At 40.0% G+C, this 15,647-nt stretch overlaps 1 protein-coding gene across 1 annotated transcript in view; it reads left to right on the top strand.

Annotated features, from left to right (window-relative positions):
* The window catches only part of CARF (calcium responsive transcription factor), a 261,735-nt gene that overhangs the window by 155,663 nt on the left and 90,425 nt on the right, over nucleotides 1-15,647 (top strand). The gene's annotated exons all lie outside the window — the stretch shown is intronic.

Below are 15,647 nucleotides of genomic sequence, written 5' to 3'. Positions count from 1 at the left end.
CAGGTACTACCGCTTTTTTTTTTTTTTTTTTTTTTTTAATTCTTTTATTGAGGTTTGTAGCAAAAACAATACAAAGAATATGTTCACTCACAGAGACAATATGGCACAAATATAAACTTCTTACACAGACCATACTACATAAATTACTAGTTCACAGAGAAGTATATATATTCGCAAACATAATGAACATAGATAGCTGAAACGTCTATTTTCTAATATAAGTTCTCCGCATGTGTGCCTCAGGAAAACTGATATCTCAAAGGACGGAAATATATAATGGTAATGAGCAATGATATAGGTGCGTGAAAAAAATATACCAGGGTGGGCCCCTCGATGGGTCCTAGCATATAATTATAATATAAGTGCTTATAAAATATAACAGTGGGTAAGTACCGCTTAACCTTAAAATAAGGAAGGTGGGGGGGGGGGGGAGGGGATCAAATCAGAGCAAAACTAAATATGTATTCTAATGGTACATGTATTTTACAGTGTAAACTTCTGCTTTAGCTAATGTAGGCAGGATATATTTACTTTCAGTGCATCGAAAACGCTTAGCAACATAGGAGAACACCTGAGGTGCATAAATGCAGATAAAGAGCTTGGAATGGGGAGAGATAGTAATATAACAATACTAATTATCAAGTTTCCTCAACTATATATTTCTTTCATGTAATTAGCAAGAGTCCATGAGCTAGTGACGTATGGGATATACATTCCTACCAGGAGGGGCAAAGTTTCCCAAACCTCAAAATGCCTATAAATACACCCCTCACCACACCCACAAATCAGTTTTACAAACTTTGCCTCCTGTGGAGGTGGTGAAGTAAGTTTGTGCTAGATTCTACGTTGATATGCGCTCTGCAACAGGTTGGAGCCCGGTTTTCCTCTCAGCGTGCAGTGAATGTCAGAGGCATGTGAGGAGAGTATTGCCTATTTGAATTCAATGATCTCCTTCTACGGGGTCTATTTCATAGGTTCTCTGTTATTGGTCGTAGAGATTCATCTCTTACCTCCCTTTTCAGATCGACGATATACTCTTATATATACCATTACCTCTACTGATTCTCGTTTCAGTACTGGTTTGGCTTTCTACTACATGTAGATGAGTGTCCTGGGGTAAGTAAGTCTTATTTTCTGTGACACTCTAAGCTATGGTTGGGCACTTTTATATAAAGTTCTAAATATATGTGTTTAAACATTTATTTGCCTTGATTCAGGATGTTCAACGTTCCTTATTTCAGACATTCAGTTTCATATTTGGGATAATGCATATGAATAAATCATTTTTTCTTACCTTAAAATTTGACTTTTTTCCTGTGGGCTGTTAGGCTCGCGGGGGCTGAAAATGCTTCATTTTATTGCGTCATTCTTGGCGCGGACTTTCTTGGCGCAAAAATTTTCTTGTCATTTCCGGCGTCATAAGTGTCGCCAGAAGTTGCGTCATTTTTTTGACGTTTTTTGCACCAAAAAATGTCGGCGTTACCGGATGTGGCGCCATTTTTGGCGCCAAAAGCATTTAGGCGCCAAATAATGTGGGCGGCTTTTTTTGGCGCTAAAAAATTTCGAGCGCCATTGTTGTCTCCACAATATTTAAGTCTCATTATTTATTGCTTCTGGTTGCTAGAAGCTTGTTCATTGGCATTTTTTTCCCATTCCTGAAACTGTCATTTAAGGAATTTGATCTTTTTTGCTTTATATGTTGTTTTTTTCTATTACATATTGCAAGATGTCTCAGATTGACCCTGAATCAGAAGCCACTTCTGGAAAAACGCTTAACTGAGTTTCAGTTCTACCAAAGCTAAGTTCATTTATTTTAAATGTTATAAATGTTTATCTTTAGCTATGGTTTGTAATAAGTTATTATGATATACTTTTACATGCAGAATCCATTAGTGTTTATGCTTTATATATTTCAATTCTTACATCTTATGTACAAGAAATATTTAGAAGATTTATAAGAAATATTTTTCTGATTCTATTTTAAAGGCTTTGTCTGACTTTGTGCCTTCTAATAAAAATTTTAGGTCTTTTTCACTTCTTTTTTAATTATTGAAGTTTCAAATGACCAACAACATACTGATCTATCCTTCTCTGATGATGTTTTTTCTCTTTCAGAAATTTTCTTCATCAGATATTGACACTAACAAATCTACTTTTTTTTATTATTTTTCTATTATTAAAGTACATTTGTTCTTTGTTGAAAAGGTGTTGATTATTTTGGATATTAAGGTAACTAGTTCTTTAAGACTAGCTGACACTATTTCTGCCTATTTATTTCTTCTGTGTTTTCAGAAGTTTTTCTTTCAAATTCCCCATTCTAGCGAATGGAATAGGCTGAGAATTTTCTTTTATTCCTTCTTCAAAGGTTTTAAACTATATTCTTTGCCAGCAGTTAAATTCAATTTGGAGGGTTCTCCAATTTATTGGGGCTATCTCTACTTCTACTAATTATGCTATTGTTTCTATAGCAAAATAGTATTTATTTTCCTTTAGATAGTTGTATCTTATTTATGGAAAATTATTTAGTTTCAGGTACTTTTCTTGGTCCTGTGATTTATTTGGATATTGCAATTGCTTCATTTTTTCTGTTTACTTTAAGATCAAGTATCAGATTATGATTTATTTTAGCATTGTTAAGGGACAACATTTACTAGACTAGGTGCTGTTGCATTTGTCTTGTTGTTTTGCATGTATTGATTATGCAAGTCCACTGTATTGACTGGTCCTTTAAACTGGACTATCATGCTAATAATTTCATTTGTGTCTTCATTTTATTGAATATTTTCGCAAATGAGGGTTAATCTATGTCTTTAGCTATTTTAGCTAGAAGAATTTTGTGATTTAAAAAAAAAAAAAAAAAAATCCATATTTCTTTTGTTCTAAGATAATCAATTATTTGTTTTATAATTGGATTCAATTCTTAACTGTTACTCTGGGCTTCAAGATTGAGTTCTAAGACTAAAACTTTAAGCTTATACTAGTTTGGTTGTTCTTATTAAGGAACGAATTCCTGAGTTCTTTCCCAAGTAACATGTTTTTAATTGGGGTTCGAAATCAGCTCCCTAATATTGCGATGTACATGCCGTATTCCAGCTTGGCTGGTAAGGGGCAGGTTAAGACTTCTTTGAAATTTATTTGGTTCTATTTTGTCCAAATTTCTTTGATTTTATTCCAGTAAGGCTAACACTTTCTTTAAGTGTGTTTCTGTCCTATATATTTTGGATACTGTTGAAGCATGGCTAGGCACCCATGGGGTTCAAGCGCTGCTCAGACCTGGAATCTTCTGGGGTATTTCTTCCAGTTCCTTTTTTAGGAACCGGGTTTGGAGTTTTATTCAAACTATTTTGCCTTTTTATGGTCATTGATAGCATTATTTGTTTTCCTTAGATACAATAAATGCATATTTTCATTTTTCTGTTTTCATTCAGATTATTTTCTAAGGATGCGGAATCTCATATGATTCACTTGCTCTTCAGAGCATAGTTAGAGGATCTTTTTTTCGAAAGCTCTTGATTCCTCAAACAAGGGTCACCTTTTTTAGGTTTCCAGATAGTTTGTGTCACTGTCTTTGTCTCTATCAGACAAGGGATAATTCTATTGGGTTCGGTCTGTCGGTACCTTTAGTCTCTATTATTTCCTTCAGTTGCTATATATGCACAGAAGTTTTAGGTCTTATGGCCTCAGCATTGGATTCAATTCCCTTTGCTCATTTTCACTAGGAAGAACCTTTCCAGTCTTTTATGAGTGTTGTTTCGTCTAGAACATGGTTGGAGGATCAATTTACCAAAAAGTTTGTTGATTCCTCAGACAAGGGTAACCTTTTTAGGTTTCCTGATAGATTCAGTGTCCTTGACTCTATCTCTGACAGACAAGAGACGTCTGACATTGGTTTCAGCTTGTCGAAACCTTCAGTCTCAATCTTTCCCTTCGGTAGCCTTATGCATGGAAATTCTAGGTCTTATGACTACTGCATTGGACGCGGTCCTCTTTGCTCGTTTTCACATGCGACTTCTTCAGCTCTGTATGCTGAACCAGTGGTGCAGGGATTATACAAAGATATCTCAATTAATATCTTTGAAACCGATTGTGCGACACTCTCTGACATGGTGGACAGACCACCATCGTTTAGTTCAGGGGGCTTCTTTTTGTTCTTCCAACCTGGACTGTGATTTCAACAGATTCAAGTCTGACAGGTTGGGGAGCTGTTTGGGGGTCTCTGACAGCACAAGGGGTTTGGGAATCTCAGGAGGTGAGATTACCAATCAATATTTTGAAACTCCATGCAATTTTCAGAGCTCTTCAGTCATGGCCTCTTCTAAAGAGAGAGTTGAGTCGTTCATTTGTTTTCAGACGGACAATGTCACAACTGTGGCATATGTCAATCATCAAGGAGGGACTCACAGTCCTCTGGCTATGAAAGAAGTATCTCGAATTCTGGTATGGGCGGAATCCAGCTCCTGTCTAATTTCTGCGGTTCATATCCCAGGTATAGACAATTGGGAAGCGGATTATCTCAGTCGCCAAACGTTACATCCGGGCGAATGGTCTCTTCACCCAGAGGTATTTCTTCAGATTGTTCAAATGTGGGGACTTCCAGAAATAGATCTGATGGCTTCTCATCTAAACAAGTAGCTTCCCAGGTATCTGTTCAGATCCAGGGATCCTCAGGCCGAGGCAGTGGATGCATTGTCACTTCCTTGTAAGTATCATCCTGCCTATATCTTTCTGCCTTTAGTTCTTCTTCCAAGAGTAATTTCCAAGATTCTAAGGAGTGCTCGTTTGTTCTGCTGGTGGCTCCAGCATGGCCTCACAGGTTTTGGTATGCGGTTCTTGTCCGGATGGCCACTTGCCAACCGTGGACTCTTCCGTTAAGACCAGACCTTCTATCACAAGGTCCTTTTTTTTTTTTTCCATCAGGATCTCAAAACCTTACATTTGAAGGTATGGAGATTGAACGCTTGATTCTCAGTCATAGAGGTTTCTCTGACTCTCTGATTAATACTATGTTACAGGCTCGTAAATCTGTATCTAGGAAGATATATTATCGAGTCTGGAAGATTTACATTTCTTAGTGTTTTTCTCATCATTTTTCTTGGCATTCTTTTAGAATTCCTAGAATTTTTACAGTTTCCTCAGGATGGTTTGGATAAAGGTTTGTCTGCAAGTTCCTTGAAAGGACAAATCTCTGCTCTTTCTGTTCTTTTTCACATAAAGATTGCTAGTCTTCCTGATATTCATTGTTTTGTACAAACTTTGGTTCGTATAAAACCTGTTATTAAGTCAAGTTCTCCTCCTTGGAGTTTGAATTTGGTTCTGGGGGCTCTTCAAGCTCCTCCGTTTGAACCTATGCATTCGCTGGACATTAAATTACTTTCTTGGAAAGTTTTGTTTCTTTTGGCCATCTCTTCTGCTAGAAGAGTTTCTGATTTATCTGCTCTTTCTTGTGAGTCTCCTTTTCTGATTTTTCATCAAGATAAGGCGGTGTTGCGAACTTCTTTTAATTTTTACCTAAGGTTGTGAATTCTAACAACATTAGTAGAGAAATTGTGGTTCCTTCATTGTGTCCTAATCCTAAGAATTCTAAGGGAAGATCGTTGCATTCTTTGGATGTAGTTAGAGCTTTGAAATATTATGTTGAAGCTACTAAAAATTTCCGAAAGACTTCTAGTCTATTTGTTATCTTTTCCGGTTCTAGGAAAGGTCAGAAGGCCTCTGCCATTTCTTTGGCGTCTTGGTTAAAGTCTTTGATTCATCATGCTTATGTCGAGTCGGGTAAAACTCCACCTCAAAGGATTACAGCTCATTCTACTAGGTCAGTTTCTACTTCCTGGGCGTTTAGGAATGAAGCTTCGGTTGATCAGATTTGCAAAGCAGCAACTTGGTCTTTGCATACTTTTACTAAATTCTACCATTTTTGATGTGTTTTCTTCTTCTGAAGCAGTTTTTGGTAGAAAAGTACTTCAGGCAGCTGTTTCAGTTTGATTCTTCTGCTTATAATTTCAGTTTTTTTCATTATAAGATTTAAACTTTATTTTGGGTGTGGATTATTTTCAGCGGAATTGGCTGTCTTTATTTTATCCCTCCCTCTCTAGTGACTCTTGCGTGGAAGATCCACATCTTGGGTATTCATTATCCCATACGTCACTAGCTCATGGACTCTTGCTAATTACATGAAAGAAAACATAATTCATGTAAGAACTTACCTGATAAATTCATTTCTTTCATATTAGCAAGAGTCCATGAGGCCCACCCTTTTTTGTGGTGGTTATGATTTTCTCCAACATTGGTGTGTCCGGTCCACGGCGTCATCCTTACTTGTGGGATATTCTCTTCCCCAACAGGAAATGGCAAAGAGTCCCAGCAAAGCTGGTCACATGATCCCTCCTAGGCTCCGCCCGCCCTAGTCATTCTCTTTGCCGTTGCACAGGCAACATCTCCACGGAGATGGTTAAGAGTTTTTTGGTGTTTAAATGTAGTTTTATTCTTCTATCAAGTGTTTGTTATTTTAAAATAGTGCTGGTATGTACTATTTACTCTGAAACAGAAAAGGATGAAGATTTCTGTTTGTAAGAGGAAGATGATTTTAGCACAGTAACTAAAATCGATTGCTGTTTCCACACAGGACTGTTGAGATGAAGTAACTTCAGTTGGGGGAAACAGTTAGCAGTCTTTTCTGCTTAAGGTATGACTAGCCATATTTCTAACAAGACCATGTAATGCTGGAAGGCTGTCATTTCCCCTCATGGGGACCGGTAAGCCATTTTCTTAGTTAAACATAAAAGAATAAAGGGCTTCAAAAAGGGCTTAAAAACTGGTAGACATTTTTCTGGGCTAAAACAATTGCTTTACTAGGCATATTATGCAGATTCTAACTAATTATTGGTATTATAATCTTGGGGAATGTTTAGAAAAACGGCAGGCACTGTGTTGGACACCTTTTTCAGATGGGGGCCTTTCTAGTTATAGACAGAGCCTCATTCTGGGACTGTATAGGGGTTAAATGTAAAAACGGCTCCGGTTCCGTTAATTTAAGGGTTAAAGCTCTGAAATTTGGTGTGCAATACTTTTAATGCTTTAAGACACTGTGGTGAAATTTTGGTGAATTTTGAACAATTCCTTCATACTTTTTCACATATTCAGTAATAAAGTGTTTTCAGTTTGAAATTTAAAGTGACAGTAACGGTTTTATTTTAAAACGTTTTTTGTGCTTTGTTGACAAGTTTAAGCCTGTTTAACATGTCTGTACCATCAGATAAGCTATGTTCTATATGTATGAAAGCCAATGTGTCTCCCCATTTAAATTTATGTGATAATTGTGCCATAGTGTCCAAACAAAGTAAGGACAGTAATGCAACAGATAATGATATTGCCCAAGATGATTCCTCAAATGAGGGGAGTAAACATGATACTACATCATCCCCTACTGTGTCTACACCAGTTATGCCCACACAGGAGGCCCCTAGTACATCTAGTGCGCCAATTCTTATTACCATGCAACAATTAACGGCTGTAATGGATAACTCCATAGCAAATCTTTTATCCAAAATGCCTACTTATCAGAGAAAGCGCGATTGCTCTGTTTTAAACACTGAAGAGCAAGAGGACGCTGATGATAACTGTTCTGACATACCCTCACACCAATCTCAAGGGGCCATGAGGGAGGTTTTGTCTGATGGAGAAATTTCAGATTCAGGAAAAATTTCTCATCAAGCTGAACCTGATGTTGTGACATTTAAATTTAAATTAGAACATCTCCGCGCACTGCTTAAGGAGGTGTTATCTACTCTGGATGATTGTGACAATTTGGTAATTCCAGAGAAATTATGTAAGATGGACAAGTTCCTAGAGGTTCCGGTGCCCCCCAATGCTTTTCCTATACCCAAGCGGGTGGCGGACATAGTAAATAAAGAGTGGGAAAGGCCCGGCATACCTTTTGTTCCCCCCCCCTATATTTAAGAAATTATTTCCTATAGTCGACCCCAGAAAGGACTTATGGCAGACAGTCCCCAAGGTCGAGGGGGCGGTTTCTACTCTAAACAAACGCACTACTATTCCTATCGAAGATAGTTGTGCTTTCAAAGATCCTATGGATAAGAAATTAGAGGGTTTGCTTAAAAAGATTTTTGTACAGCAAGGTTACCTTCTACAACCAATTTCATGCATTGTTCCTGTCACTACGGCAGCGTGTTTCTGGTTCGAGGAACTAGAAAAATCGCTCAGTAAAGAATCTTCGTATGAGGAGGTTATGGACAGAGTTCAAGCACTTAAATTGGCTAACTCTTTTGTTTTAGATGCCGCTTTGCAATTAGCTAGATTACTGGCGAAAAATTCAGGGTTTGCTGTCGTGGCGCGCAGAGTGCTTTGGCTAAAGTCTTGGTCAGCGGATGTGTCTTCCAAGACAAAATTGCTTAAAATTCCTTTCAAAGGTAAAACATTATTTGGACCTGATTTGAAAGAGATTATTTCAGACATCACTGGGGGAAAGGGCCACGCCCTCCCACAGGATAGGTCTTTTAAGGCTAATAATAAGCCTAATTTTCGTCCCTTTCGCAGAAACGGACCAGTCTTTAATTCTGTATCCTCTAAGCAAGAGGGTAATACTTCACAACCCAAACCAGCCTGGAAACCAATGCAAGGCTGGAACAAGGGTAAGCAGGCCAAGAAGCCTACCACTGCTACCAAAACAGCATGAAGGGATAGCCCCCGATCCGGGACCGGATCTAGTGGGGGGCAGACTTTCTCTCTTTGCTCAGGCTTGGGCAAGAGATGTTCAGGATCCTTGGGCGCTAGAAATAGTTTCTCAAGGTTATCTCCTGGAATTCAAGGAACTACCCCCAAGGGGAAGGTTCCACAGGTCTCAATTATCTTCAAACCAAATAAAGAGACAGGCATTCTTACATTGTGTAGAAGACCTGTTAAAGATGGGAGTGATACATCCAGTTCCAATAAGAGAACAAGGAATGGGATTTTATTCCAATCTGTTCATAGTTCCCAAAAAAGAGGGAACATTCAGACCAATTTTGGATCTAAAGATCCTAAACAAATTTCTCAGGGTACCATCGTTCAAAATGGAAACTATTCGAACGATCCTACCTACTATCCAGGAAAATCAATTTATGACTACCGTGGATTTAAAGGATGCGTACCTACATATTCCTATCCACAAGGAACATCATCAGTTCCTAAGGTTCGCTTTTCTGGACAAGCATTACCAGTTTGTGGCACTTCCATTTGGATTAGCCACTGCTCCAAGGATTTTCACAAAGGTACTAGGGTCCCTTCTAGCGGTTCTAAGACCAAGGGGCATTGCAGTAGTACCTTACTTGGACGACATCCTGATTCAAGCGTCGTCCCTGTCAAAAGCAAAGGCTCATACGGACATCGTCCTAGCCTTTCTCAGATCTCACGGATGGAAGGTGAACAAAGAAAAAAGTTCTCTGTCCCCGTCAACAAGAGTTCCCTTCTTGGGAACAATAATAGATTCCTTAGAAATGAGGATTTTTCTGACAGAGGTCAGAAAATCAAAACTTCTAAGCTCTTGTCAAGTACTTCATTCTGTTCCTCGTCCTTCCATAGCTCAGTGCATGAAAGTAATAGGATTGATGGTTGCAACAATGGACATAGTTCCTTTTGCACGAATTCATCTAAGACCATTACAACTGTGCATGCTCAGACAGTGGAATGGGGATTATACAGACTTGTCTCCGACGATTCAAGTAGATCAAAAGACCAGAGATTCACTCCGTTGGTTGCTGACCCTGGACAATCTGTCACAGGGAATGAGCTTCCGCAGACCAGAGTGGGTCATTGTCACGACCGACGCCAGCCTAGTGGGCTGGGGCACGGTCTGGGAATCCCTGAAAGCTCAGGGTCTATGGTCTCGGGAAGAGTCTCTTCTCCCGATAAACATTCTGGAACTGAGAGCGATATTCAATGCTCTCAGAGCTTGGCCTCAACTAGCAAAGGCCAAATTCATAAGGTTTCAGTCAGACAACATGATGACCGTTGCATATATCAATCATCAGGGGGGAACAAGGACTTCCCTGGCGATGAAAGAAGTGACCAAGATAATTCAATGGGCGGAGGATCACTCCTGCCACTTGTCTGCTATCCACATCCCAGGAGTGGAAAATTGGGAAGCGGATTTTCTGAGTCGTCAGACATTCCATCCGGGGGAGTGGGAACTCCATCCGGAAATCTTTGCCCAAATAACTCAATTATGGGGCATTCCAGACATGGATCTGATGGCGTCTCGTCAGAACTTCAAGGTTCCTTGCTACGGGTCCAGATCCAGGGATCCCAAGGCGACCCTAGTAGATGCACTAGTAGCACCTTGGACCTTCAACCTAGCTTATGTATTCCCACCGTTTCCTCTCATCCCCAGGCTGGTAGCCAGGATCAATCAGGAGAGGGCCTCGGTGATCTTGATAGCTCCTGCGTGGCCACGCAGGACTTGGTATGCAGACCTGGTGAATATGTCATCGGCTCCACCATGGAAGCTACCTTTGAGACAGGACCTTCTTGTTCAGGGTCCATTCGAACATCCGAATCTGGTTTCCCTCCAACTGACGGCTTGGAGATTGAACGCTTGATTTTATCAAAGCGTGGGTTTTCAGATTCTGTAATAGATACTCTGATTCAGGCTAGAAAGCCTGTAACTAGAAAAATTTACCATAAAATATGGAAAAAATATATCTGTTGGTGTGAATCTAAAGGATTCCCATGGAACAAGATAAAAATTCCTAAGATTCTATCCTTTTGGAGAAAGGATTATCTGCAAGTTCTCTGAAGGGACAGATCTCTGCTTTATCTGTTTTACTTCACAAAAGACTGGCAGCTGTGCCAGATGTTCAAGCATTTGTTCAGGCTCTGGTTAGGATCAAGCCTGTTTACAGACCTTTGACTCCTCCCTGGAGTCTAAATCTAGTTCTTTCAGTTCTTCAAGGGGTTCCGTTTGAACCCTTACATTCCGTAGATATTAAGTTATTATCTTGGAAAGTTTTGTTTTTGGTTGCAATTTCTTCTGCTAGAAGAGTTTCAGAGTTATCTGCTCTGCAGTGTTCTCCGCCCTATCTGGTGTTCCATGCAGATAAGGTGGTTTTGCGTACTAAGCCTGGTTTTCTTCCGAAAGTTGTTTCCAACAAAAATATTAACCAGGAGATAGTTGTACCTTCTTTGTGTCCGAATCCAGTTTCAAAGAAGGAACGTTTGTTACACAATTTGGACGTAGTCCGTGCTCTAAAATTCTATTTAGAGGCTACTAAAGATTTCAGACAAACATCTTCCTTGTTGGTTGTTTATTCTGGTAAAAGGAGAGGTCAAAAAGCGACTTCTACCTCTCTTTCCTTTTGGCTTAAAAGCATTATCCGATTGGCTTATGAGACTGCCGGACGGCAGCCTCCTGAAAGAATCACAGCTCACTCCACTAGGGCTGTGGCTTCCACATGGGCCTTCAAGAACGAGGCTTCTGTTGACCAGATATGTAAGGCAGCGACTTGGTCTTCACTGCACACTTTTGCCAAATTTTACAAATTTGATACTTTTGCTTCTTCGGAGGCTATTTTTGGGAGAAAGGTTTTGCAAGCCGTGGTGCCTTCCATTTAGGTGACCTGATTTGCTCCCTCCCTTCATCCGTGTCCTAAAGCTTTGGTATTGGTTCCCACAAGTAAGGATGACGCCGTGGACCGGACACACCAATGTTGGAGAAAACAGAATTTATGCTTACCTGATAAATTACTTTCTCCAACGGTGTGTCCGGTCCACGGCCCGCCCTGGTTTTTTAATCAGGTCTGATGAATTATTTTCTCTAACTACAGTCACCACGGTATCATATGGTTTCTCCTATATATATTTCCTCCTGTCCGTCGGTCGAATGACTGGGGCGGGCGGAGCCTAGGAGGGATCATGTGACCAGCTTTGCTGGGACTCTTTGCCATTTCCTGTTGGGGAAGAGAATATCCCACAAGTAAGGATGACGCCGTGGACCGGACACACCGTTGGAGAAAGTAATTTATCAGGTAAGCATAAATTCTGTTTTTTTTGTATAAAGCACAATTATTCCAATTCCTTATTTTTTATGCTTTCGCACTTTTGTCTTATCACCCCACTTCTTGGCTATGCGGTAAACTGATTTGTGGGTGTGATGAGGGGTGTATTTATAGGCATTTTGAGGTTTCGGAAACTTTGCCCCTCCTGGTAGGAATGTATATCCCATACGTCACTAGCTCATGGACTCTTGCTAATATGAAAGAAATGAATTTATCATGTAAGTTCTTACATAAATTATGTTTTTCAGCAAATTAATCCCTCAGTTATAGGAGCAACATAGGCAAGATAAACACATGACGCTGACATATTAAGTATCAATGCATCTTGTCTCTCTGGTGTAGATATAGCAATAAGGGTCGCATATCTGACTGGCAATTAGTCGGAACTAGCAGCTAGTACCCCTGTCAACAACAATACCCCTCCCACCTCTGCCGGCTAGGGGAAAGAGAGGGCCTATGCTTTAACAGAAACAGAAGAGGAGACAATGAAGCTCAATCCAATATAATATTAGACAGGACTCCCCTCACCTGTAATAGAAAGAGTGTGGGGCACTATACTATCTAGCGTCATTGCACAACACCTTTATATGGTGGACCTGCTGCTTGGGTTTCATAAATAACAGTGCTGATTATAGGCAAAAGAGCTCTAAATGAAATAGAATACGTTGGTGCACAACAACTAACTGCGAAACACCAGTTTCTAAAGCTAGTCTAACTTCTGATAGTAAATTGACTGTATATAATATAGAATTAGACATAAAACATTGTAAGTCAATATGATATTGACAATGATACTCATTTAGCTATAAAGATTAATTGAGCCTTATCTATTACTATTATCCTAAAGTAATAGTCTACTGTAAAGGGAGAGTAAGGGTAATTAATATACTGTGAGAAAACATTACAGACCCTACACCTAAACATCTACCAAAAAGATCAGCCCTTACAGTCCTCAATAGGCACTTAGTTCACATGAATGGAGATAATCCTAGTCCAAATGAGTACGCGTACAAACCTGGATGCTGTCCCAAAAAAAAAAATAGGGGCCATATAAGTAATATAGCCCTTTTGATTAAGAGAAGCAAACATTAGCATATTATGTTATTTTACATATAGTAGGATGGCACTTCAAAGCGAACATTCAATAGTCGTCCGTGCACTAGGGTTATCAAGCAACAAGAAACATAAAACAATAACAGTGCACATATTTAGAATAATATATCGCATGGGAAGTGTTTTAATCAGTACATCATTGCATCAGACAGAGATCAAAGATTTGTGGTCCCTAGAGTTTCCCAGCCAGCTGGATTGTCACAAAAGCGTTCCCACATCTATCCTATGCCGACACGGATCGAGACCAAGACACTTTGGCATGAGTCCCAGGGTATGTTAAGATTGCTACCGGCAATCTGTGATGATTCCCATGGCGAGTCAGTGGTCAGCTCTAGCATGAATACCGAGATCAAAAACCTCTCCAGCTCGCTTGCCAGCTCCGACCCCCAATATGTCCCAGATAGACCTAGACCTCGTCTGTGGAGATCGGCCGCATCTCTCAGCAGAAACATAGAAGTTGAAGAGGAAAATTGTAGGTCTCCGGCTAAGTACAGAACAGGGGTAATTGACTGGAATAGTGTAAAGTGCTCCGTATACAGAAATCGTTTGCCATCCGACATAGTAGCAAGAGCATGTGCCCCGGGTGTAATCGCTGTAACAATGAAAGTCGGAAAGCTAGCAGAGGTGGAAGCCTCCAAACTGAGATCAGTATTTCCTCTCTCGGTGTACCCTGGAATATGTCCATGTTTCACTGTTAGGTCAAGTGGTAGCTGTTTTAGAGCAGACTGTTCCTTGTTTGGTGCTGCAGCGTCTTGTTCGGGAGGTATAAGCTGTATGGCGCCATTTGCCATGCTGATCTGCTTGATGAAAGCTTGTAAGTCATTAAAGCTATCGTCCAGCTTAAGAGCCAAGTCAAATACTAGGGTATATATCTCTCCATACTGCAGTATAAAGTCCTTAGTTTAGTTGTGCATATATCTGGCACGGCTTCCCCTTCCTTTAGTGCCAGGTCTTTTGTAGGCCACAGAAGCCTGGGTGTTTCCCAGCTAGTAAAGGCAATCAAGTGAAAAATCTACCTCCGTTCCAGACCACTAAGTTCCCCTAGTGTTGTGGAAAACGTCCTGCAGGTGCTAGGTTAGTTTTTGGGGCATATTTCAGAGGATTAGTCCAAAATTCACAGTTATATTTTATAAATTACAGCAGGAGCACTCTCAAGCGTGTCCCTGTTTTACTGCTGGCTCCGCCCCCCACTACCGCTTTTTAACCCCTAAATAATATAACTTTGTTAAAAACTTTATAATTCATATATTGTATGTGGCATTTTGCTGCTGTGTTGTGTGGGACTTTTTAGATAACAGATATGCAGGAATACACTTCATTTATGCAAAGAGGTTAGCAGTAAGAAATATACTGCCTAACTAATTGTAAATTATGGATATTGTACTTATTGGGTAATACACTTAAATATTGCAGTTGTTTCAAAAGTGGTATAATCTTATTCTATTTAAATACTTACAGGAATACTAATAATTGCAGTCTTTTTGCTAAAGGCATTATCAGAGACTATAAGGTGCTCTTCAAGGTGTCAGAGGTCATTAGGTGAACTGATTATAGAATGACTGCAATGTATTTCTAATGATTAAAGGGACATGACATCCCACATTTTCTTTCCCATTGGCATGGAGAGTCCACAAATCCCTTCTAATTACTAGTGGGCATTCAACTCCTGGCCACCAGGTGGAGGCAAAGAACACCCCAGCAGAGCTGTTAAGTGTCACTCCCATTACCCATAACCCCCAGTCATTCTTTGCCTTGATCATCATGGTGGATGTGCGAAGATTGTGTCTGAAGAAAATAAACCTTTTATGGATATTTTATGGATATTTTCCCTGCAAGCAAGGATTTGGGCTATGCTGTGTCCATGTCAATCACTTTAGTAAGAGTAATGGTGGCTTCTAGCAGTTGGAAGATGGTGAGGTAGTCCTTGCTTAACTTCCAACATTTATTCTACCCCTCTTTAGTAAACCAGAGTTGGTTACTCTGTAAGAGGTTGATGAATCTGTCACACCTAGGATTAAATGTCTGCCCACTTCTGAAGTTCCAGAATCCCTGTTGCAGTTGAACTGACAGAACAGAAGCTGGCATAGAGAAAGAAGCCTTCTAACCGTGAGTCCTGTACCCTGCCCTCATGGCTAGTTGTCTAATAGGGCTTATGAGGGTAAGGGGCCTTTTTCTCTATGTGTGGGTGGAGATTGAGGTTATATGCTATAAAAATCCCTCAGTGGCGAGTCTGGAGGAGTCTGCAGCTGTCCAGTAGTTTATGGGTGATTTTGGGTCTGCAATAATCCTTTCAAGTTAGGATTTATTTAGGACCTTACTGCAAATCACCTTTTAGACTAAGGGTTCTTTACTCTGATCACAGTATTGGTTTCCTGAACTTTCAGGGACTTTTCCCACTGTGATTGAACCTTTCATATACCCTTATTGGCTTTATTGTTTTACACTATCCGGACTGTGAGACTCATATGGGGCTATGGGATAAGCATT

This window comes from Bombina bombina, chromosome 1 (genome assembly GCF_027579735.1).
Source record: "Bombina bombina isolate aBomBom1 chromosome 1, aBomBom1.pri, whole genome shotgun sequence".
Taxonomy (NCBI): domain Eukaryota; kingdom Metazoa; phylum Chordata; class Amphibia; order Anura; family Bombinatoridae; genus Bombina; species Bombina bombina.
This window is presented reverse-complemented; position numbering and strand designations above follow the sequence as displayed.